This window comes from Pseudophryne corroboree, chromosome 5, assembly GCF_028390025.1.
Source record: "Pseudophryne corroboree isolate aPseCor3 chromosome 5, aPseCor3.hap2, whole genome shotgun sequence".
Lineage (NCBI taxonomy): Eukaryota > Metazoa > Chordata > Amphibia > Anura > Myobatrachidae > Pseudophryne > Pseudophryne corroboree.
The window spans coordinates 780,619,933-780,641,939 of NC_086448.1; the positions used below are offsets into that span (position 1 = coordinate 780,619,933).

Sequence of the window (22,007 nt, forward strand, 5' to 3'; positions counted from 1 at the left end):
TACTGGAGAAGAGGACCGACCTGCGTGAGAACATAAGGTAAGTATGTATGTATGTGTGTATGTATGTAATAAAATTATACTTTCACGGTGTGTGTGTCTTGTGTTTTTTTGGGTATTTTTTTAGTGGTAGTACTACAGGTACCAGCGGGCCCGTTTTTCCGCCGCATGCTGGTACTTGTGGTTCTCCAAGTACCAGCATGCGGGGGAGGCTTGCTGGGACTTGTAGTACTGCTACTAAAAACAATATCTTTTATTTTACAACAAAGGCTATCAGCCCTCCCATCCGCAGCCCATTGGATGGGGGGGGACAGCCTCGGGCTTCACCCCTGGCCCTTGGGTGGCTGGGGGGGGGGACCCCTTGATTGAAGGGGTTCCCACTCCCCCAGGGTACCCCGGCCAGGGGTGACTAGTTGGATTTTTGATGCCACGGCCGCAGGGCACTATATAAAAGTGACCCCCGGCTGTGGCATTATCTGTCCAGCTAGTGGAGCCCGGTGCTGGTTTTAAAAATACGGGGGACCCCTACTCTTTTTGTCCCCCGTATTTTTGGGACCAGGACCAGGCGCAGAGCCCGATGCTGGTTGCTTAAATATGGGGGAACCCCTGTCATTTTTTTCACCATATTTCTGCAACCAGGATCGGCTCAAAGAGCCCGAGGCTGGTTATGCTTAGGAGGGGGGACCCCACGCAATTTTTTTTAAAAAAATAAGCACTTTCCCACCCCTTCCCACTGATATACATGCACGGATCTCATGGATCCGTGCATGCCTATCCAAACACGAATAAAAAAAAAAGTTCTGTTTTTTTTTAGCACTTTTTTACGAGTTGTAATTTTTCACGGCAGTGTTTGTTCTTTTTTTGCTTTGCACTTCTTAGTAAATGACCGAGATTCATACTTAAACAGCCGCGTTTTGACCGATGGTGTATTCATTCGTAATTTTTTACCTGAACTTGCAAAAAATTACGAATGCCCTCATCACTGCCGTGATTAGTGTTTAGTAAATGACCGAGATGACACTTTGAAGAAAAAACGGCATCTCGGTCAAAATCGGGAGCTTAGTAAATATACCCCACAGTGTCACTGAAAGGTAACTGCCCACAACGCTCGCTGCTGTCACTGCTCACAGAGTCTATTTACTAAGCCTGGCCCTGTCTCCCATGTCCTGTCCCATCCCCGCCACCTCTGCGCTGGCCCTGTCTCCCATGTCCTGTCCCATCCCCGCCACCTCTGCGCTGGCCCTGTCTCCCATGTCCTGTCCCATCCCCGCCCCCTCTGCACTGTCCCTGTCTCCCCTCTCTCCTGTCCCTGTTACCACTGTCACCTCTGTGCTGGCCATCTCCCCTCTCTCCTGTCCCTGTCACCTCTGTCCAGTCCCACCCCTGTCACCTCTGTGCTGGCCCTGTCTCCCCTCTCTCCTGTCCCTATCACCCTTGTCACCTCTGTGCTGGCCCTATCTCCCCTCTCTCCTGTCCCTATCACCCCTGTCACCTCTGTGCTGGCCCTGTCTCCCCTCTCTCCTGTCCCTATCACCCTTGTCACCTCTGTGCTGGCCCTGTCTCACCTCTCTCCTGTCCCTATCACCCCTGTCACCTCAGCGCTGTCCCTGTCTCACCTCTCTCCTGTCCCTATCACCCTTGTCACCTCTGTGCTGGCCCTGCCTCACCTCTCTCCTGTCCCTATCACCCTTGTCACCTTTGTGCTGGCCCTGTCTCCCCTCTCTCCTGTCCCTATCACCCTTGTCACCTCTGTGCTGGCCCTGTCTCCCCTCTCTCCTGTCCCTATCACCCTTGTCACCTCTGTGCTGGCCCTGCCTCACCTCTCTCCTGTCCCTGTCACCCTTGTCACCTCTGTGCTGGCCCTGTCCCCCCTCTCTCCTGTCCCTATCACCCTTGTCACCTCTGTGCTGTCCCTGCCTCACCTCTCTCCTGTCCCTGTCACCCTTGTCACCTCTGTGCTGGCCCTGTCCCCCTTCTCTCCTGTCCCTATCACCCTTGTCACCTCTGTGCTGGCCCTGTCTCACCTCTCTCCTGTCCCTGTCACCTCTGTGCTGGCCCTGTCTCCCCTCTCTCCTGTCCCTGTCACCTCTGTGCTGGCCCTGTCTCCCCTCTCTCCTGTCCCTGTCACCCTTGTCACCTCTGTGCTGGCCCTGTCTCACCTCTCTCCTGTCCCTGTCACCTCTGTGCTGGCCCTGTCTCCCCTCTCTCCTGTCCCTGTCACCTCTGTGCTGGCCCTGTCTCCCCTCTCTCCTGTCCCTGTCACCCTTGTCACCTCTGTGCTGGCCCTGTCTCACCTCTCTCCTGTCCCTGTCACCCTTGTCACCTCTGTGCTGGCCCTGTCTCACCCCTGTCCTGTCCCATCCCCGTCACCTCTGTGCTGGCCCTGTCTCACCTCTCTCCTGTCCCTGTCACCCTTGTCACCTCTGTGCTGGCCCTGTCTCACCTCTCTCCTGTCCCTATCACCCTTGTCACCTCTGTGCTGGCCCTGTCTCCCCTCTCTCCTGTCTCTATCACCCTTGTCACCTCTGTGCTGGCCCTGTCTCACCTCTCTCCTGTCCCTATCACCCTTGTCACCTCTGTGCTGGCCCTGTCTCCCCTCTCTCCTGTCCCTGTCACCTCTGTGCTGGCCCTGTCTCCCCTCTCTCCTGTCCCTGTCACCTCTGTGCTGGCCCTGTCTCACCTCTCTCCTGTCCCTGTCACCCTTGTCACCTCTGTGCTGGCCCTGTCTCCCCTCTCTCCTGTCCCTGTCACCCTTGTCACCTCTGTGCTGGCCCTGTCTCCCCTCTCTCCTGTCCCTATCACCCTTGTCACCTCTGTGCTGGCCCTGCCTCACCTCTCTCCTGTCCCTGTCACCCTTGTCACCTCTGTGCTGGCCCTGTCCCCCCTCTCTCCTGTCCCTATCACCCTTGTCACCTCTGTGCTGGCCCTGTCTCACCTCTCTCCTGTCCCTGTCACCCTTGTCACCTCTGTGCTGGCCCTGTCTCACCTCTCCTGTCCCTGTCACCTCTGTGCTGGCCCTGTCTCCCCTCTCTCCTGTCCCTGTCACCTCTGTGCTGGCCCTGTCTCCCCTCTCTCCTGTCCCTGTCACCCTTGTCACCTCTGTGCTGGCCCTGTCTCACCTCTCTCCTGTCCCTGTCACCCTTGTCACCTCTGTGCTGGCCGTGTCTCACCCCTGTCCTGTCCCATCCCCGTCACCTCTGTGCTGGCCCTGTCTCACCTCTCTCCTGTCCCTGTCACCCTTGTCACCTCTGTGCTGGCCCTGTCTCACCTCTCTCCTGTCCCTGTCACCCTTGTCACCTCTGTGCTGGCCCTGTCTCACCTCTCTCCTGTCCCTGTCACCCTTGTCACCTCTGTGCTGGCCCTGTCTCACCTCTCTCCTGTCCCTATCACCCTTGTCACCTCTGTGCTGGCCCTGTCTCCCCTCTCTCCTGTCCCTATCACCCTTGTCACCTCTGTGCTGGCCCTGTCTCCCCTCTCTCCTGTCCCTATCACCCTTGTCACCTCTGTGCTGGCCCTGTCTCACCTCTCTCCTGTCCCTATCACCCTTGTCACCTCTGTGCTGGCCCTGTCTCACCTCTCTCCTGTCCATGTCACCACTGTGCTGGCCCTGTCTCACCTCTCTCCTGTCCCTGTCACCCTTGTCACCTCTGTGCTGGCCCTGTCTCCCCTCTCTCCTGTCCCTGTCATCCTTGTCACCTCTGTGCTGGCCCTGTCTCACCTCTCTCCTGTCCCTGTCACCCTTGTCACCTCTGTGCTGGCCCTGTCTCACCTCTCTCCTGTCCCTGTCACCCTTGTCACCTCTGTGCTGGCCCTGTCTCACCTCTCTCCTGTCCCTATCACCCTTGTCACCTCTGTGCTGGCCCTGTCTCCCCTCTCTCCTGTCCCTATCACCCTTGTCACCTCTGTGCTGGCCCTGTCTCACCTCTCTCCTGTCCATGTCACCTCTGTGCTGGCCCTGTCTCACCTCTCTCCTGTCCCTGTCACCCTTGTCACCTCTGTGCTGGCCCTGTCTCACCTCTCTCCTGTCCCTATCACCCTTGTCACCTCTGTGCTGGCCCTGTCTCCCCTCTCTCCTGTCCCTATCACCCTTGTCACCTCTGTGCTGGCCCTGTCTCCCCTCTCTCCTGTCCCTGTCACCTCTGTGCTTGCCCTGTCTCACCTCTCTCCTGTCCCTGTCACCCTTGTCACCTCTGTGCTGGCCCTGTCTCACCTCTCTCCTGTCCCTGTCACACTTGTCACCTCTGTGCTGGCCCTGTCTCCCCTCTCTCCTGTCCCTATCACCCATGTCACCTCTGTGCTGGCCCTGTCTCACCTCTCTCCTGTCCCTATCACCCTTGTCACCTCTGTGCTGGCCCTGTCTCACCTCTCTCCTGTCCCTGTCACCCTTGTCACCTCTGTGCTGGCCCTGTCTCACCTCTCTCCTGTCCCTGTCACCTCTGTGCTGGCCCTGTCTCCCCTCTCTCCTGTCCCTGTCACCTCTGTGCTGGCCCTGTCTCCCCTCTCTCCTGTCCCTGTCACCCTTGTCACCTCTGTGCTGGCCCTGTCTCACCTCTCTCCTGTCCCTGTCACCCTTGTCACCTCTGTGCTGGCCCTGTCTCACCCCTGTCCTGTCCCATCCCCGTCACCTCTGTGCTGGCCCTGTCTCACCTCTCTCCTGTCCCTGCAACCCTTGTCACCTCTGTGCTGGCCCTGTCTCACCTCTCTCCTGTCCCTGTCACCCTTGTCACCTCTGTGCTGGCCCTGTCTCACCTCTCTCCTGTCCCTGTCACCCTTGTCACCTCTGTGCTGGCCCTGTCTCACCTCTCTCCTGTCCCTATCACCCTTGTCACCTCTGTGCTGGCCCTGTCTCCCCTCTCTCCTGTCCCTATCACCCTTGTCACCTCTGTGCTGGCCCTGTCTCACCTCTCTCCTGTCCCTATCACCCTTGTCACCTCTGTGCTGGCCCTGTCTCACCTCTCTCCTGTCCATGTCACCTCTGTGCTGGCCCTGTCTCACCTCTCTCCTGTCCCTGTCACGCTTGTCACCTCTGTGCTGGCCCTGTCTCCCCTCTCTCCTGTCCCTGTCACCCTTATCACCTCTGTGCTGGCCCTGTCTCACCTCTCTCCTGTCCCTGTCACCCTTGTCACCTCTGTGCTGGCCCTGTCTCACCTCTCTCCTGTCCCTGTCACCCTTGTCACCTCTGTGCTGGCCCTGTCTCACCTCTCTCCTATCCCTATCACCCTTGTCACCTCTGTGCTGGCCCTGTCTGCCCTCTCTCCTGTCCCTATCACCCTTGTCACCTCTGTGCTGGCCCTGTCTCACCTCTCTCCTGTCCATGTCACCTCTGTGCTGGCCCTGTCTCACCTCTCTCCTGTCCCTGTCACCCTTGTCACCTCTGTGCTGGCCCTGTCTCCCCTCTCTCCTGTCCCTGTCACCCTTGTCACCTCTGTGCTGGCCCTGTCTCACCTCTCTCCTGTCCCTATCACCCTTGTCATCTCGGTGCTGGCCCTGTCTCCCCTCTCTCCTGTCCCTATCACCCTTGTCACCTCTGTGCTGGCCCTGTCTCCCCTCTCTCCTGTCCCTGTCACCTCTGTGCTTGCCCTGTCTCACCTCTCTCCTGTCCCTGTCACCCTTGTCACCTCTGTGCTGGCCCTGTCTCACCTCTCTCCTGTCCCTGTCACACTTGTCACCTCTGTGCTGGCCCTGTCTCCCCTCTCTCCTGTCCCTATCACCCTTGTCACCTCTGTGCTGGCCCTGTCTCCCCTCTCTCCTGTCCCTGTCACCTCTGTGCTGGCCCTGTCTCACCTCTCTCCTGTCCCTGTCACCCTTGTCACCTCTGTGCTGGCCCTGTCTCCCCTCTCTCCTGTCCCTGTCACCTCTGTGCTTGCCCTGTCTCACCTCTCTCCTGTCCCTATCACCCTTGTCACCTCTGTGCTGGCCCTGTCTCACCTCTCTCCTGTCCCTGTCACCCTTGTCACCTCTGTGCTGGCCCTGTCTCACCTCTCTCCTGTCCCTATCACCCTTGTCACCTCTGTGCTGGCCCTGTCTCACCTCTCTCCTGTCCCTATCACCCTTGTCACCTCTGTGCTGGCCCTGTCTCACCTCTCTCCTGTCCCTGTCACCCTTGTCACCTCTGTGCTGGCCCTGTCTCACCTCTCTCCTGTCCCTATCACCCTTGTCACCTCTGTGCTGGCCCTGCCTCACCTCTCTCCTGTCCCTATCACCCTTGTCACCTCTGTGCTGGCCCTGTCTCACCTCTCTCCTGTCCCTATCACCCTTGTCACCTCTGTGCTGGCCCTGTCTCACCTCTCTCCTGTCCCTATCACCCTTGTCACCTCTGTGCTGGCCCTGCCTCACCTCTCTCCTGTCCCTATCACCCTTGTCACCTCTGTGCTGGCCCTGCCTCACCTCTCTCCTGTCCCTATCACCCTTGTCACCTCTGTGCTGGCCCTGCCTCACCTCTCTCCTGTCCCTATCACCCTTGTCACCTCTGTGCTGGCCCGGTCTCACCTCTCTCCTGTCCCTGTCACCTCTGTGCTGGCCCTGTCTCACCCCTCTCCTGTCCCTATCACCCTTGTCACCTCTGTGCTGGCCCTGTCTCCCCTCTCTCCTGTCCCTATCACCCTTGTCACCTCTGTGCTGGCCCTGTCTCACCTTTCTCCTGTCCCTGTCACCCCTGTCCTGTCCCATCCTGGTCATCTCTGTGCTGGCCCTGTCATCTCTCTCTGCTGACCCTTCGATCTGTCCTGTACCCTCTGCCCAGTCCCTGCCAACCCTGTGCTGTCCATGTCACCCATGTCCCATCCCTGTCACCTCTGTCCTGGTCCTGTTAACCCTCTCTCCTATCCTTTCAGTTCTATCCTGGTACCTCTGTCCTGGTTCTGATCCTGTCACCCCTGTCCTGTCTCTGTCACCTCTAACTTGGTCCTGTCATTTTTGTTCTTCCCCACTGTACTTTCGCTGTCACCTCTGTCCTGTCCCTGACACCCTTCTCTCCTGTCCCCTCTGTTCTGTCATGGCCCTGTCACCCCCGGTCCTCTCCCTGTCCCCTCTGTCCTGGTCCTGTCACCCATCTCTCTTGCCCCCTTTATTCTGTTCTGGCCCTGTCACTCCTGTCCTGCGCCTGTCCCCTCTGTTCTGTCCTGGCTCCACCAGACTGGTCCCTTTCATCTTAATACTGGCCCTGTCACCCCTGTCCTGGCACTGTCCCTCTATGCCCTGTCACCTTTATCCTAGCCCCAAACTATATATCATGTTTCCTTTTTTTTTTTTTTTTTTGAGGGGTGGGGGCACCAAAATCTAACTTGCCTCCGGGCAACAGGGATGAACTTACGCCACTGCTCCTGCACCTTGGTAGAGGGGAGCGGCGCCGACCAAGGAAACATAGGCTGAGAAAGTTCCCTTAGCGTGGCGCAGCCAGGGAGCTCCCAGGTCCGTTCCTTGTGCCCACCTCCCCCTCACTCCCCCTATGATTCCGCACCACCAGTAACTACTGAGCTGCAATCAGGGAGTCCAGTCTGGCCAGAGGGGGAAAGGGGCCATGATCCCCCGCTCCTCCCCTCTTCTCTCACTCTTTCTCCGACCCCGGATTACTGTTCAGGCTGCTCTTGTCACCAGTGATCCCCGCAGTTCTTGGCCCAGGTCCAGGTAAGTAAATACCAATATAATGGTCATTCACTGTCTGTTCCCATCACCCTTTCCTTCTCTCTTTTACACTCTCACCCGCTGCTACTGCCATTAGCCTCTCCCTGGCGTCACCCTCCCCGTCACCTTCTCCCTGGCATCACCCACTGCTGCAACCCTCCCTGACATCACCCACTGCTGTCATCCTCTCCGTCACCTTCTTCCTGGCTTCACCCACTGCTGTCACCCTCTCCCTGGCGTCACCCTCCCCTTCACCTTCTCCCTGGCATCACCCACTGCTGTCACCCTCTCCCTGGCATCACCCACTCCGTAACCTTCTCCCTGGCTTCACCCACTGCTGTCACCCTCTCCCTGGTGTCACCCTCCCCATTATCTTCTCACTGGCATCACCCACTGCTGTCACCCTCTCCCTGGCATCACCCTCCCCGTCACCTTCTCTCTGGCATAACCCACTGCTGTCAACCTTTCCCTGGCGTCACACTCTTCCTGTCACCCTCTCCCTGGCATCACGCTCTTCCTGTCACACTTTCCCTGGCATCACCCACTCACTGTCACCCACTGCTGTCCCCCTCTCTCTGTCACCCACTGCTGGCTATTTTGTTGTCCAGGACTTCCATTAACTTAATAGCGCCACACCCACGGTGCTATTAAGTTAATGGAAGCCCTGGACAACAAAATTGCATTCATGTCCTCCTCCCACTTCCTTCCCAGTCCCAAACACTAATTTTTTTTATTTTTTTTATAGAAAAATGTACAATAGAATAGCAGCCTGATAATCACAAGTATGATAGGCAGGCAGCGGGCATTGGCGGCATCGGACTAAGATGCGAATTAGTGGCAGAGGGCTGGGTCAGTTGATGGTGGGCGACTTTGTAAACCATTGGCGGTGGCAGCGGGCAGCGGCTCAGGGGCAGTAGCAGGCGTTGGTTCGGCGGCGGTAGGGGTCATCTGCAGGATTCGGCGGACATTATGGCTGCAGTGCCTCACCAGCCACTGACCTAACTGCACGCCACTGTTGTGTCCCCTGTAGAGTTTTGCCCCTTGTAGCTGTACTCCCAGTAGAGTTGTGCCCCCTGTAGTTTTGCCCCCTGTAGTGTTGTGCCCCCTGTAGAGTTGTGCCCCCAGTAGAGTTATTCCCCCTGTATAGTTGTGCCCCCTGTAGAGTTTTGCCCCCTGTAGCTTTGCCCCTAGTAGCGGCGCTTACAAAAAAAAAAGAATAAAAAAAAATACTCACCGACCCCGCTCCTGTTTCCCGACCGCTGCTGCTGTCTCTGGCTGCCCGCTCCTCGGATCTAAGGGAGAGACGTCATGACGTCTCTCCCATAGCGCCGCACAGACACTAGAGGTCAATTAGGACCTCTAGCGTCTGCGGCTGTTCTCACAATGCCATGCGGTGCGCGATTAAGTCAGGCGCACCACACGGCAGCATGTGGGAGGGTCAGTCGGCACAGCTGCAGCACCCTTAAGGATGCGGCGCCCCATGCAAAAATCCTGCTTGCCCGCGGCATGAGCCGCTCCTGTGTGCAGGGTAAATACTGGCTACTTTATTTTTACACTGCAATTTAGATTTCAGTTTGAACACACCCCACCCAAATCTAACTCTCTCTGTACATGTTATATCTGCCCCACCTGCAGTGCACATGGTTTTGCCCATTAGCTAACAAGTTTGCTGCTGCGATCAGGTCTCCACATGTGTGTTCCCTGATTTAGTGAAATTGGTACAATCGTCACATTGGGGGTCATTCCGAGTTGTTCGCTCGTTGACGATTTTCGCGACGGAGCGATTAAGGCGAAAATGCGCATGCACATGGTTCACAGTGCGCATGCGCTAAGTATTTTAGTACAAAACTTAGTAGATTTACTCACGTCCGAACGAAGAATTTACATCGTTGAAGTGATCGGAGTGTGATTGACAGGAAGTGGGTGTTTCTGGGCGGAAACTGACCATTTTCTGGGAGTGTGCGGAAAAATGCAGGCGCGCCAGGATAAAACGCGGGAGTGACGTCAAACAGGAATGAAACGGGCTGAGCTGATCGCAGTGTAGGAGTAAGTCTCGAGCTACTAAGAAACTGATAAGAATTTTCTATTCGCAATTCTGCTAATCTTTCATTCGCAATTCTGCTAAGCTAAGATACACTCCCAGAGGGCGGCGGCCTAGCGTGTGCAATGCTGCTAAAAGCAGCTAGCGAGCGAACAACTCGGAATGAGGGCCATTGTCTGTTACATCGTAAAGTGTGTACTCACTTTTTTTTCTTGTTTTGTTCATACTCTTCCTGTTTATGTACTTTGTAAGACCCAGCGTAGCCTTTTAGTAACATATAACAATAATAATAATTTTATTTATATAGTGCTCTTTCTCCAACAGGATATAAAGGATAATAATAATAATAATAATAATAATAATATGTAAACAAACATACATCCACATATACAAGGAGTCACCCATTAACCAATTATTTTTATTATCCCTTATTTATATTGCACCACAAGGGTTCCGCAGCACCTAACAAATACATAAACAAATGAGCAAAACAAGAAAACAGCGACTTACAATACAAAACAATGCAGCAAGGCAGCAGAAACCGAGGGTTATGTGCTGTTGTGGGGAGTATGGAATATGAGATAGTCTAAGCAAGAGAAGAAAAAGCACATGAGGGAAGAGGGCCCTGCTCGTAAGATCTTACAGTCTATAGGCAGACAGGCAAGGGTGGCACAGATGGGGTACACAGTGAGCGTGGAGCAGTGGGTTAGTATGAGAGCTGGATGACTCTGAGACATAATATAATACAGACAGCACACATTGGGGCAAATTTATTAAGGAGTGAGGGTTTTTTTAGAACTGGTGATGTTGCCCATAGCAATCAATCAGATCCTATCTATTATCTTCTAGAGGCAGCTAGATAAATGTTAAGTAGAATCTGATTGGTTGCTATGAGCAACATCACCAGTTCTAAAAAAAAACTCCCACCTTAGAAAGTGTACCCCATTATATATATGAAAGAGAGACATTTAAACACCAAATTCATGTACATACAGTAAAATCAATTAAAGATTATCTGAAGTTCTAGATAAAGGTTCAACACAAGCCAGACTCCAGGACTGCACTATTCTTAATATCCACTTGTCATACCACATATGTTTGTTTGTTTGTTTGTTTTTTCTGTAATTCAGTTTCATTGAAGGACTTATGGATACAATGTACATTAATCTGGAGCATTACTCTTTTAAGATGAGTCTTATATATAGATCATCATAACATCTGGTCACAAATAACACTGTGAAAGAGCACATATCAATTTAATTCAGGGCTGAAATTAGCCTGAACTCCATCTGAACAAGCTATTGATCTCAAAAGCCTAAATGTAAAAACAAATAACAATGTATGAGGCCAACCAACGCGTTTCATCAGAATAATTTCATCAGAAGAGTCATCAAAATCTGCTCATAAGAAGCAATGTAAAAGAGCTTATCTGATCTAGCCAGCATCAATCCAAGGCTGAAATTCCTCTGGACTCCACTTTCAGTCCTCCTTCTGAACAATCTAATGAACGCCAACGTATAGCCTGGTCATATGGACTACGAAGAGGTTTCACTCCTGGTCATATGGACAGCATGGCTATAGTTATATCCCTGGTCATGTGGATTGCAATGTCTGTACACGCTGATCTCCTCACAGCTGCTGCAGTCCCTGGCTTGACCTCCCGGTGATTGATGACTGATGTCACCAGAAGGCGGGGCTTAGGTCAGACAGCAGCAGGAGCAGGGTTTAGGGCCATGGACAGGGCTACGGCTGCATCAGCGGCAGCCCATAGAAGCCGGAAAGGACTCACAAAATAGCAGGGGAGTGGCTTCCTCTGCTATCACAGTCTGGTCTGTCAGTCCCAGGGGAGAAATCCCCTCCCCCAGGGACTGACTGTCTGTGATTAGCATGTAGTGCTTCCTATGGGAAGTCACTGCCTGTTAGGATCTCCTGCTCTGTGCTGCCACGTCGCCATGGCAACCGGGAGGCAAGTGTTAGCGAAGTAACCTGAGCGTAGCTGATACTCCGGTCCGGGTTTTTACTGTGTAGTGGTTACAGGCTCTGTGCACGGCAGGGAATCCGGCGCTGGTTTTGTGCTCACAGTCTGTGAGGTCTGAATGGGGCGTGGACAGCACCTGCTATATAAACCATCCTCTCAGGCTAGGCAAATGCTGCTGAATCTTTGTTTGTTAGTCAGTTCCAGAGAGTTAGCTAGTACTGTGTGACTTTGTATTTACTTGTTGCTTACTGCGAATAGGCCTTGGGATTCGGTACTTCATTCTGCCAATCCGGACCTAGCAGTAAGACTGGAGTCAGTTGTTTGACCTGCTGGGGTTCTTTTGCTATTCTGTGAACCCAGCAGGTTTGCGGCTGTACTCTCAGACCTGCTTGCTTAATCCTCCCTCACTGTGCAGGGCGTCCAGGTGTCAGTTTAGTGGCAGTAAGCTGAACCTGTGCCCTGCAAGTGGGGGTTAGGATTGTGGATACTCTCCTTGTGTCTATATTTCTATCTCTGACCAAGGAGTTTATTCCCACACCCGTTGGTAACCCTTTGGGGTTTTTTTCTGTTGCTCTTAGCAACATCATTTCAGGTGCTCCACATGTTAAATCACTACACATCGCTTCATTGTCCGCTCTATTCCATCTGAGCATTCCTGACACTAGGGAGACACCCAATTCCTGAGCCTTTGGGCTTCTCCGTTCACTTTGTGTTTATTAGTTATTCCATCACCTCCTGTGTATGTTATGTTATACTGTTTGTGAGTTCGTTTGCTTCGCTTCCCTCTCTGTTCATACACCGGTATACTCCTGTTAGCACTGGTGTGCGTAACATATTCAGCAGCCCTACTCCTGTTGAAATTTTGTGGGAATATGGAGCATACCCCTCAAAATACTTTGCAACAGGTGGTCGATCAGGTGCAGGTCCTGACTCGACAATTTAATGAGATGTCCATTAAAATGAACACCCCGCAGGCCGCTAGCGGAGCTCCCGCAGCAGCAGCGGCAAGTTCAGGGGTTAAGGAGCCGAAAGTAAATCTCCCGGATCGTTTTTCTGAAGATCGCTCGCAGTTCTTTTGTTTCAAGGAGAGCTGTAAGCTATATTTCAGGCTTAGGCCCCAGTCTTCTGGGTCGGAGATTCAGCGGGTGGGCAAGGTGATTTCCTTGCTACAAGGAGACCCACAGGTCTGGGCATATGGGTTACAGCCAGACTGTCCGTCGCTTAAAAGTGTTGATGCTTTTTTTACGGCACTGGGCATTTTGTATGATGACCCTGACAAGATGGCTTCAGCCGAGGCTCAGATTACGGTTCTTAAGCAAGGGCGACGGCCAGCTGAGGTTTATAGTACGGAGTTTCGGAGATTGGCTCATGATACCCAGTGGAATGACCCAGCCCTGAGAAACCAGTACCGAAGGGGCCTTTCTGACCAGATAAAGGACCAACTGGTACAATCAATATCCCTCGCCTGATAGCTTAGATCAGCTCATGCAGTTATCCATCCGGGTGGATAGACGGCTGAGAGAGCGTAGGCTTGAAAGGGAGACTGCAGTTTCCTTTTTTTCCAAGGGAACCTCAGACTCTGAGGAATATTCCGAGGAGCCTATGCAGATTGGGGCTACCCGCCTCTCCTCGCGTGAGAAGACGCGGAGGAGACAGCAGGGTTTGTGTTTGTACTGTGGGAATAAAGGTCATGTTGTAGTATCATGCCCAGAAAAAACGGAAAACTTCAGGGCCTGAGGGTGATGGGAAATATCCTGTCAGGCCAGAAGTCAGAATTTCCCAAAAAGACTTTTCTCATTCCGGTGACTTTGGAGATCCTCGTTCAAACTGTCAAGACTGAGGCCTTTGTTGACAGTGGGGCCGATGGGGTTTTCATGGACCGTCAATTCGCCCTGGAACACTCTGTTCCCTCAGTACCTTTGGCATCAGAGATTGAGATCTGTGGGTTAAACGGGGAACCATTGTCCCAGGGTAAAATTACCTCCTGCACCAGTCAAATTCCTTTGTTTATTGGAGCCACACACTCTGAAAAATTGTCTTTTTATGTGACTGTCTGTTCTTTTGCCCCATTGGTTTTGGGGTTACCCTGGTTAAGGGCCCATAACCCTCAATTTGACTGGGTCTCTGGGTAGATTCTTAGTTGGGGTAGTGATTGTTTCAGGAGTTGCTTGAGCCTTCCAGTCAGGCTCTCGCAGCTAAGTTTGCCAGGATTGCCAGGATGTTATGCAGATTTTGCGGATGTGTTCTCAAAAAAAGTTGCGGAGGTACTACCTCCCCATCGCCCCTATGACTGTGCCATTGATTTGTTGCCGGATGCTAAGCTTCCCAAGAGCAGGTTGTACTCCCTGTCACGTCCTGAGACTCAGGCTATGGCAGAGTACATTCAGGAGAACTTGGCTAAGGGATTTATCAGACACTCACAGTCCCCAGTTGGGTCGGGGTTCTTTTTCGTGGGTAAAAGGATGGTTCGTTGCGACCCTGCATCGACTTCAGGGAATTGAACCGTATCACGATTAAAAACTCGTACCCACTGCCTCTCATTTCGGTTTTGTTTGACCAGCTTCGTACTGCCACCATTTTTTCTAAGATTGACCTACGCGGTGCTTACAATCTAATCCGAATAAGAGAGGGGGATGAATGGAAGACTGCCTTTAATACCCACTCAGGGCATTATGAATATTTGGTGATGCCTTTTTGGCTCTCTAATGCCCCGGCAGTCTTCCAGGAATTCATGAACGATGTGCTCAGGGAATATTTGGATAGATTCTTAGTTGTTTATCTAGATGACATCCTAATCTTCTCTCATTCCCTGGAGGAACATCGGAAGCATGTACGCTTAGTCCTCCAGAAACTCAGGGACCACCAGCTTGGGGCGAAGCTGGAGAAGTGCGAGTTTGAAGTCCAGCAAATCGCATTTTCTAGGGTATATTATCTCCTCAGAAGGTTTTCAAATGGAGGGTTCTAAGGTACAGGCAGTCCTGGATTGGGTGCAGCCCACTAGTTTGAAAGCGCTTCAGCGTTTTCTGGGCTTTGCGAATTTTTATAGACGGTTTATCGCTGGATTTTCGTCTATAGTGGCCCCTTTGGTGGCACTCACTAAGAAAGGGGCGGATGTTGCTCACTGGTCTTGTGAGGCCAAAGCAGCCTTTGCCCGTCTCAAAAGGGCATTTGTCTCGGCCACGGTGCTGCGACACCCAGATCCAGAGCGTCCTTTTGTGGTAGAAGTGGATGCCTCTGAGATAGGTATTGGGGCAGTGCTCTCTCATATGGGGGTGTCTGATAATCGCCTTCATCCCTGTGCTTACTTTTCCCGTAAATTTTCGTCTGCCGAGATGAATTATGATGTGGGTAACCGGGAATTGTTGGCTATAAAGGATGCACTCGGGGAGTGGAGACACTGGCTTGAGGGGGCTAAGTTTGTGGTCTCAATTCTCACCGACCATAAGAATCTGGCATATTTAGAGTCAGCGAAGCGGCTCAATGCCAGACAGGCACGATGGGCTTTGTTTTTTGCTCGCTTTAATTTTTTGATAACATATCGCCCTGGGTCAAAAAACATCAAGGCTGATGCGCTCTCGCGGAGTTTTGCTCCAGTTCAAGAGACCACCGAGGAGCCATTGCCCATTGTGTCCCCATCATGTATTAAAGTGGGCATTACCCAGGACATTAGTCCTTAGAGCACAGGAGCAGGCTCCTCCAGACCTTCCGGTAGGTCTCTTGTTTGTGCCTCCTAGGTTAAGACAGCGAGTGTTCCTGGAATTCCATGCCAAGAGGTCGGCAGGGCATCTGGGTATTGCCAGAACTCGGGAGTTGCTGTCTAGGGCGGTGTGGTGGCCCTCGGTGGCTAGGGATGTGGATCAGTGGGTTCGGGCATGTGACGTTTGTGCCCGAAATAAAACTCCTAGAGGGGTTCCTGTCGGCCCATTACATCCACTCTCTATTCCGTCTAAGCCATGGACCCACATTTCCATGGATTTTGTGGTGGACTTGCCCAAATCCTCGGGGATGACAGCCATTTGGGTTGTCGTTGACAGGTTTTCGAAGATGGCGCATTTCGTTCCACTGGTTGGGTTGCCATCGGCCAGACGCCTGTCTGAGTTATTTATGCAGCATGTTGTGCGCCTCCACGGGTTGCCACTTGATGTGGTCTCTGACCGTGGATCCCAGTTTGTGGCCAAATTCTGGAGGGCATTTTGTTCTGATCTCCAGATTTCTGTCAGCTTGTCGTCAGGCTACCATCCACAGTCTAATGGGCAGACTGAGAGGGTGAACCAGTCCTTGGAGCAGTTCCTCAGGTGTTATGTCTCCAAGTGTCATACTGACTGGGTTGCTCATCTGTCCATGGCGGAGTTTGCCTATAACAACGCGGCTCACTCTGCTACAGGGATCTCTCCCTTCCTTTGTGTGTATGGGCATCATCCTAAGGCCAATTCTTTTGACCCCCTGGATTCCACGCCTGGTGGTTCCTCTGTTGTTTCGGTCCTTAGGGGTATTTGGAGGAAAGTGAAGAAAGCCCTTGTGTCTGTGTCATTAGTGACCAAAAGGGTTTTTGATAAGCGGAGAAGACCCTGCAGCTTCAAATTAGGAGACTTCGTCTGGTTGTCCACCAAGAATTTGAAGTTGAGACAGCCATCTCATAAGTTAGGCCCCCGGTTCATCGGCCCTTATAAGATCACCAGGGTTATCAATCCGGTGGCATTTCAGTTAGATCTGCCCCGTTCATTGGGTATCAATAAAACATTTCATTGTTCCCTTTTAAAACTGGCGGTTAGTAATCCTTCTTCCAGTGGAAGACCTTCTCCTCTTCTGATACGGGGTCAGAGGGAGTTTGTGGTTGAAAGGGTTCTTGACTCCAAGATGGTTCGGGGTCGGCTCTCATTTTTGGTGCACTGGAAGGGGTATGGCCCGGAGGAGCGGTCGTGGGTGCGCAGTTGTGATCTTCATGCCCCCAGACTGATACGCTCTTTCTTCTCGCAGTTCCCCGATAAACCCGGTGGTAGGGGTTCTTTGACCCCTCGTCAGAGGGGGGGTACTGTTAGGATCTCCTGCTCTGTGCTGCCACGTCGCTATGGCAACCGGGAGGCAAGTGTTAGTGAAGTAACCTGAGTGCAGCTGATACTCCGGTCCGGGTTTTTACTGTGTAGTGGTTACAGGCTCTGTGCACGGCAGGGAATCCGGCGCTGGTTTTGTGCTCACAGTCTGTGAGGTCTGAGTGGGGCGTGGACAGCACCTGCTATATAAACCATCCTCTCAGGCTAGGCAAATGCTGCTGAATCTTTGTTTGTTAGTCAGTTCCAGAGAGTTAGCTAGTACTGTGTGACTTTGTATTTACTTGTTGCTTACTGCGAATAGGCCTTGGGATTCGGTACTTCATTCTGCCAATCCGGACCTAGCAGTAAGACTGGAGTCAGTTGTTTGACCTGCTGGGGTTCTTTTGCTATTCTGTGAACCCAGCAGGTTTGCGGCTGTACTCTCAGACCTGCTTGCTTAATCCTCCCTCACTGTGCAGGGCGTCCAGGTGTCAGTTTAGTGGCAGTAAGCTGAACCTGTGCCCTGCAAGTGGGGGTTAGGATTGTGGATACTCTCCTTGTGTCTATATTTCTATCTCTGACCAAGGAGTTTATTCCCACACCCGTTGGTAACCCTTTGGGGTTTTTTCTGTTGCTCTTAGCAACATCATTTCAGGTGCTCCACATGTTAAATCACTACACATCGCTTCATTGTCCGCTCTATTCCATCTGAGCATTCCTGACACTAGGGAGACACCCAATTCCTGAGCCTTTGGGCTTCTCCGTTCACTTTGTGTTTATTAGTTATTCCATCACCTCCTGTGTATGTTATGTTATACTGTTTGTGAGTTCGTTTGCTTCGCTTCCCTCTCTGTTCATACACCGGTATACTCCTGTTAGCACTGGTGTGCGTAACACTGCCACTGCTAGGCTGTCTCTGAGGGTGGCGGGTTTTACTGGCGGTGGCTTCAGCCCTGCAGCCCATAGGCTGGTTATCTATCTATCTATCTATCTATCTATCTATCTATCTATCTATCTATCTATCTATCAACCATGCTATTTGTGTTTGATGATGTTATAGAAATTATTAATAATAATACTAATAATAATAATATTTAATATCATAAAGTGATTATAAGCCCAGACAGCAAGGGAGATAAGATGGTAACATGACGTGATCAACCCGCTAACTCTTCATACAGATAACCCACCGCCATTTACCTTTCCAAGAATTAAATACACACACATTCCAATTTCAGTAAGATATTAAACAGAACTGGAAAAATATGAGATAGCATCCAGTATGTAAATGTCTTTGATATCACCCTGTAATGAGTCAAACTAAATGGGTTAGCTATGTACAGAATGAGTCAGGCGTCTGGGATATACTGCCACACAAGAGATGACCTAAGACAAATATTTGCAAATGTGGAAACAAGGAATATTGGGGGTCATTCTGAGTTGATCGCTACCTGCCGTTGTTCGCAGCGCAGCGATCAGGCTAAAAATCGGCATTTCTGCGCATGCGTATGCACCGCAATGTGCACGCGCGACGTATGGGTACAAAGGCATTTGGTGTTTTGCACAGGTTCTAGCAGTTTTCCGTCGCACTGTCGGCCGCAAAAAGATTTACAGGAAGGGGGCGTATCTGGGTGTCAACTGACCGTTTTCAGAGAGTGTTTGCAAAAACGCAGGCGTGTCTGAAAAAACGCAGGCGTGGCTGGGTGGGTGTATGACGTCAAATCCGGACAGGAATAGGCTGAAGTGATCGCAAGCGCTGAGTAGGTTCAGAGCTACTCTGAAACTGCACAGACCATTTTTGCAGCGCTCGGCTGCACATGCGTTCGCACTTCTGCTAAGCTAAAATACACTCCAAAGTGGGCGGTGGCATAGCGTTTGCACGGCTGCTAAAACTAGCTAGCGAGCGATCAACTCGGAATGACCCCCATTGTCCATATTCTATCTTAAAGTATAGAAGAGTGTGCTGAACTCTCCTTTATCTTTCATTGAAAGTTAGAAAATTTACATAGTTACTTACCACACACTGCCATACTTCTGTGAAAGCCTGTCTCACATCACTGGCTCCGCATTTAGTTCAATAAATAAAATGTCCTATTAGCAGCAGATTGTGGTCGTTTCTTCACACGTTCTATTACTCTTTTTTATTAGTTTAAATTAAAAAATATATATTATTTATGAGAGTAAAGCTGTGACACATTCTGCAATATCTCAGCTGTTATTGGGTGATTTGCCCAATATCAACTCACATGTGCCAGTACAGTGACCTGTTTCTGCTACCGATTACCAAAAACAGGCACTCATTCTCAGGTTACTGGGAAAGAAGGGGGGGTATGATTTAGGGCAGGTACTACATAATGAAACCTCCCAAATTTGGCCACACCCCCTCAGTATCACCCGGGTGGGACTGCTATAATATCCCTTTAATCAGGTACTCATGAATTACACAGGTTCTGTGCAGTAGCGGATCTTGCCACGGGCAAGCAGGACTTTTGCCCGGGGCGCCGCCTTCCGGAGGGCGCCGCACCATGGCAAGATCCGCCACTGCTGTGCCCTCCGCTGCCCGCTGTGTCCCCCGGCTCTGCGGCTGTGGTCCCGGCTGTGGTCCCCTGTGAAGGGAACTAGATGCGTAGCGTCTAGTTTCCCTTCGCGGAGAGGACCTTTGCTGAGCGGTGCGCGATGACGTCATCGCGCACCGCTCAGCATTTAAGCGGCGCTTCTACTGTACAGGGGGCGTAACTGGCCAAGCCCCCTGTATTAAGCCACACCCCCGTTCCCTGCCCGGGGCGTCGAGGGCCCTCGAACCGGCCCTGGTTCTGTGGCTGATTACACCAGGTGAAATGCACACTTGAAGTCAGCCAGCCAGCTAGCCACAGAACCTGTGTAATTTATATGTGTCCCTGATTAAAGGGATATTATAGCAACCTTCACCTGACCTGGCCCCCCATAGATATTGCAAAGGCTCTACTTAAGCTAAGTACACACTGTCAGATTTATTTTGGTTGGCCTGACAATCGGACGGTTTTTCGGGAAATTGTAGGCACCAATATCTGAGCTACACGCTAAAAGATTTTTCTTTTTAAGGTAACCAATTTTCTGCCACATCACGCTGCATTTGCATATGTCCACCCACAAGGTGGATGACATAGTGACAGGAAAACATAGGAAATATGGGCAGATTATTGAGAATGCACACACACTAGTCGATATTGGGAGATTGTGTCCGAGAGTTTTGGTTTGGTGCGACAGATCGCAAAATCGATTGCTCGTTTGCGGCCAAGATTTTCCAGAATTATCGGCGAAAAGTCAAAACTATCCTTCGTACACACTATACAATAAATTTGTACTAAAACCAAATTATTGGCAAATCGACTCAATAATTGTATAGTGTGTACCTAGCTTTTTTCGCTGCGGTGCGATCAGGTCAAAACTGCGCATGCGTGTGCACCGCAATGCACATGCGCGTCGTACAGTTACAAAGCGGATTGTTGCTGATCGATGGATTTAATGAAGAATCCATTCGCACAGCCGATCGCAAGGAGATTGACAGGAAGAGGGCGTTTGTGGGTGGCAACTGACCGTTTTCTGGGAGTCTTTGGAAAAACGATGGAGTGTCCAAGCGTTTGCAGGGCGGGTGTCTGACGTTAGTTCCGGACATGAACAGGCTGAAGTGATCGCAGCGGCTGAGTAAGTTCAGGGCAACTCAGAAACTGCACAAAACTTTTTTGTACCGCTCGGCTGCACATACGATCGCACACTTGCACAGCGAAAATACACTCCCCTGTAGGGGTCATTCCGACCCGATCGCTCGCTGCAGTTTATCGCAGTGCAGCAATCGTGTTGGGACTGCGCATGTGCCGGAGCCGCAGTGCGCCAGCGCATGCCAGCCGTCATTGCCTAGCGATCGCCTCTGAGGCAGAGGCGGTCGCTGGGCGGGAGGGGGCTGGACGGCGGCGTTAAGCCGCTGTTTAGGGGGCGTGATCTGGCCAATGCAGATGTGGCCAGACCGTTGGGGGGCGGGCCGCGGCGGCTGCGTGACATCACACTCAGCCACTGCGACCCAGACCAGCGAAGAAGTTCTCCCGGCCAGCCGCAGGAGCTGCGCTGGCCGGGAGTAACTCCTGAGATGCAAAAGCATCGCCGCTGTGCAATGCTTTTGCATTCTGCGGGGGGGGGGGGGGGGTAGCACTGATATGTGGGGCAGACTAGCCCTGTGCTGGGCGTCCCCCCGCATGTCTGAGTGCCTGATCGTAGCTGTGTTAAATTTAGCACAGCTATGATCAACTCGGAATGACGCCCTATAGGCGGCGACTATCTGATCGCAGCCTGCAAAATGTAGCTAGCGAGCGATCAACTCGGAATGACCCCCTTTATCCTTAAGCATACACTCTGCGGCAGTGACATGCGGTGAGGTCAATGACTGGGGAGGCACTGGCTAACAAAACTGCATTTACACCAACATACAGCTTGGAGTGAGTAGGGGGTGTACTCCCCTCTCCCTAACCCCCTAACCCAGGGCCGGTGCAAGGTTTCTCGGCACCCTAGGCAAAAGTTCTGCCTACTGCCCCTTCCCCCTAACCAGCATTCAGGTGGAAAGCATACTGCTGCTCTCCCCCAACCCCAGCCTGTTGCATGGCTGCTCTCTTCTCCCCATCTCCATAGTCTGTGTGGATTCCTGCTGCTGCTCTCACCCCCCCTACTCTTATAAATGTCTTCTGTTCTATCCCCTCTGCCATCTGTGTGCATGCTGTGCTCATCCACCCCAGATAGTGTGCATGCTGTGCTCATCCACCCCAGATAGTGTGCATGCTGTGCTCATCCACCCCAGATAGTGTGCATGCTGCTGCTCTCACCCCCCCCCCCCTACTCTTATAAATGTCTTCTGTTCTATCCTCTCTACCATCTGTGTGCATGCTGTGCTCATCCACCCCAGATAGTGTGCATGCTGTGCTCATCCACCCCAGATAGTGTGCATGCTGCTGCTCTCACCCCCCCCCCCTACTCTTATAAATGTCTTCTGTTCTATCCTCTCTACCATCTGTGTGCATGCTGTGCTCATCCACCCCAGATAGTGTGCATGCTGTGCTCATCCACCCCAGATAGTGTGCATGCTGTGCTCATCCACCCCAGATAGTGTGCATGCTGCTGCTCATCCACCCCAGATAGTGTGCATGCTGCTGCTCATCCACCCCAGATAGTGTGCATGCTGTGCTCATCCACCCCAGATAGTGTGCATGCTGTGCTCATCCACCCCAGATAGTGTGCATGCTGCTGCTCATCCACCCCAGATAGTGTGCATGCCTGCTGCTCATCCACCCCAGATAGTGTGCATGCCTGCTGC

The 22,007-nt window shown here is 52.2% G+C and overlaps 1 protein-coding gene across 5 annotated transcripts in view; it reads right to left on the bottom strand.

The window, feature by feature from the left end:
• The window catches only part of LOC134928510 (gap junction gamma-1 protein-like), a 225,442-nt gene that overhangs the window by 45,507 nt on the left and 157,928 nt on the right, over positions 1–22,007 (bottom strand). The window lies entirely within an intron of this gene.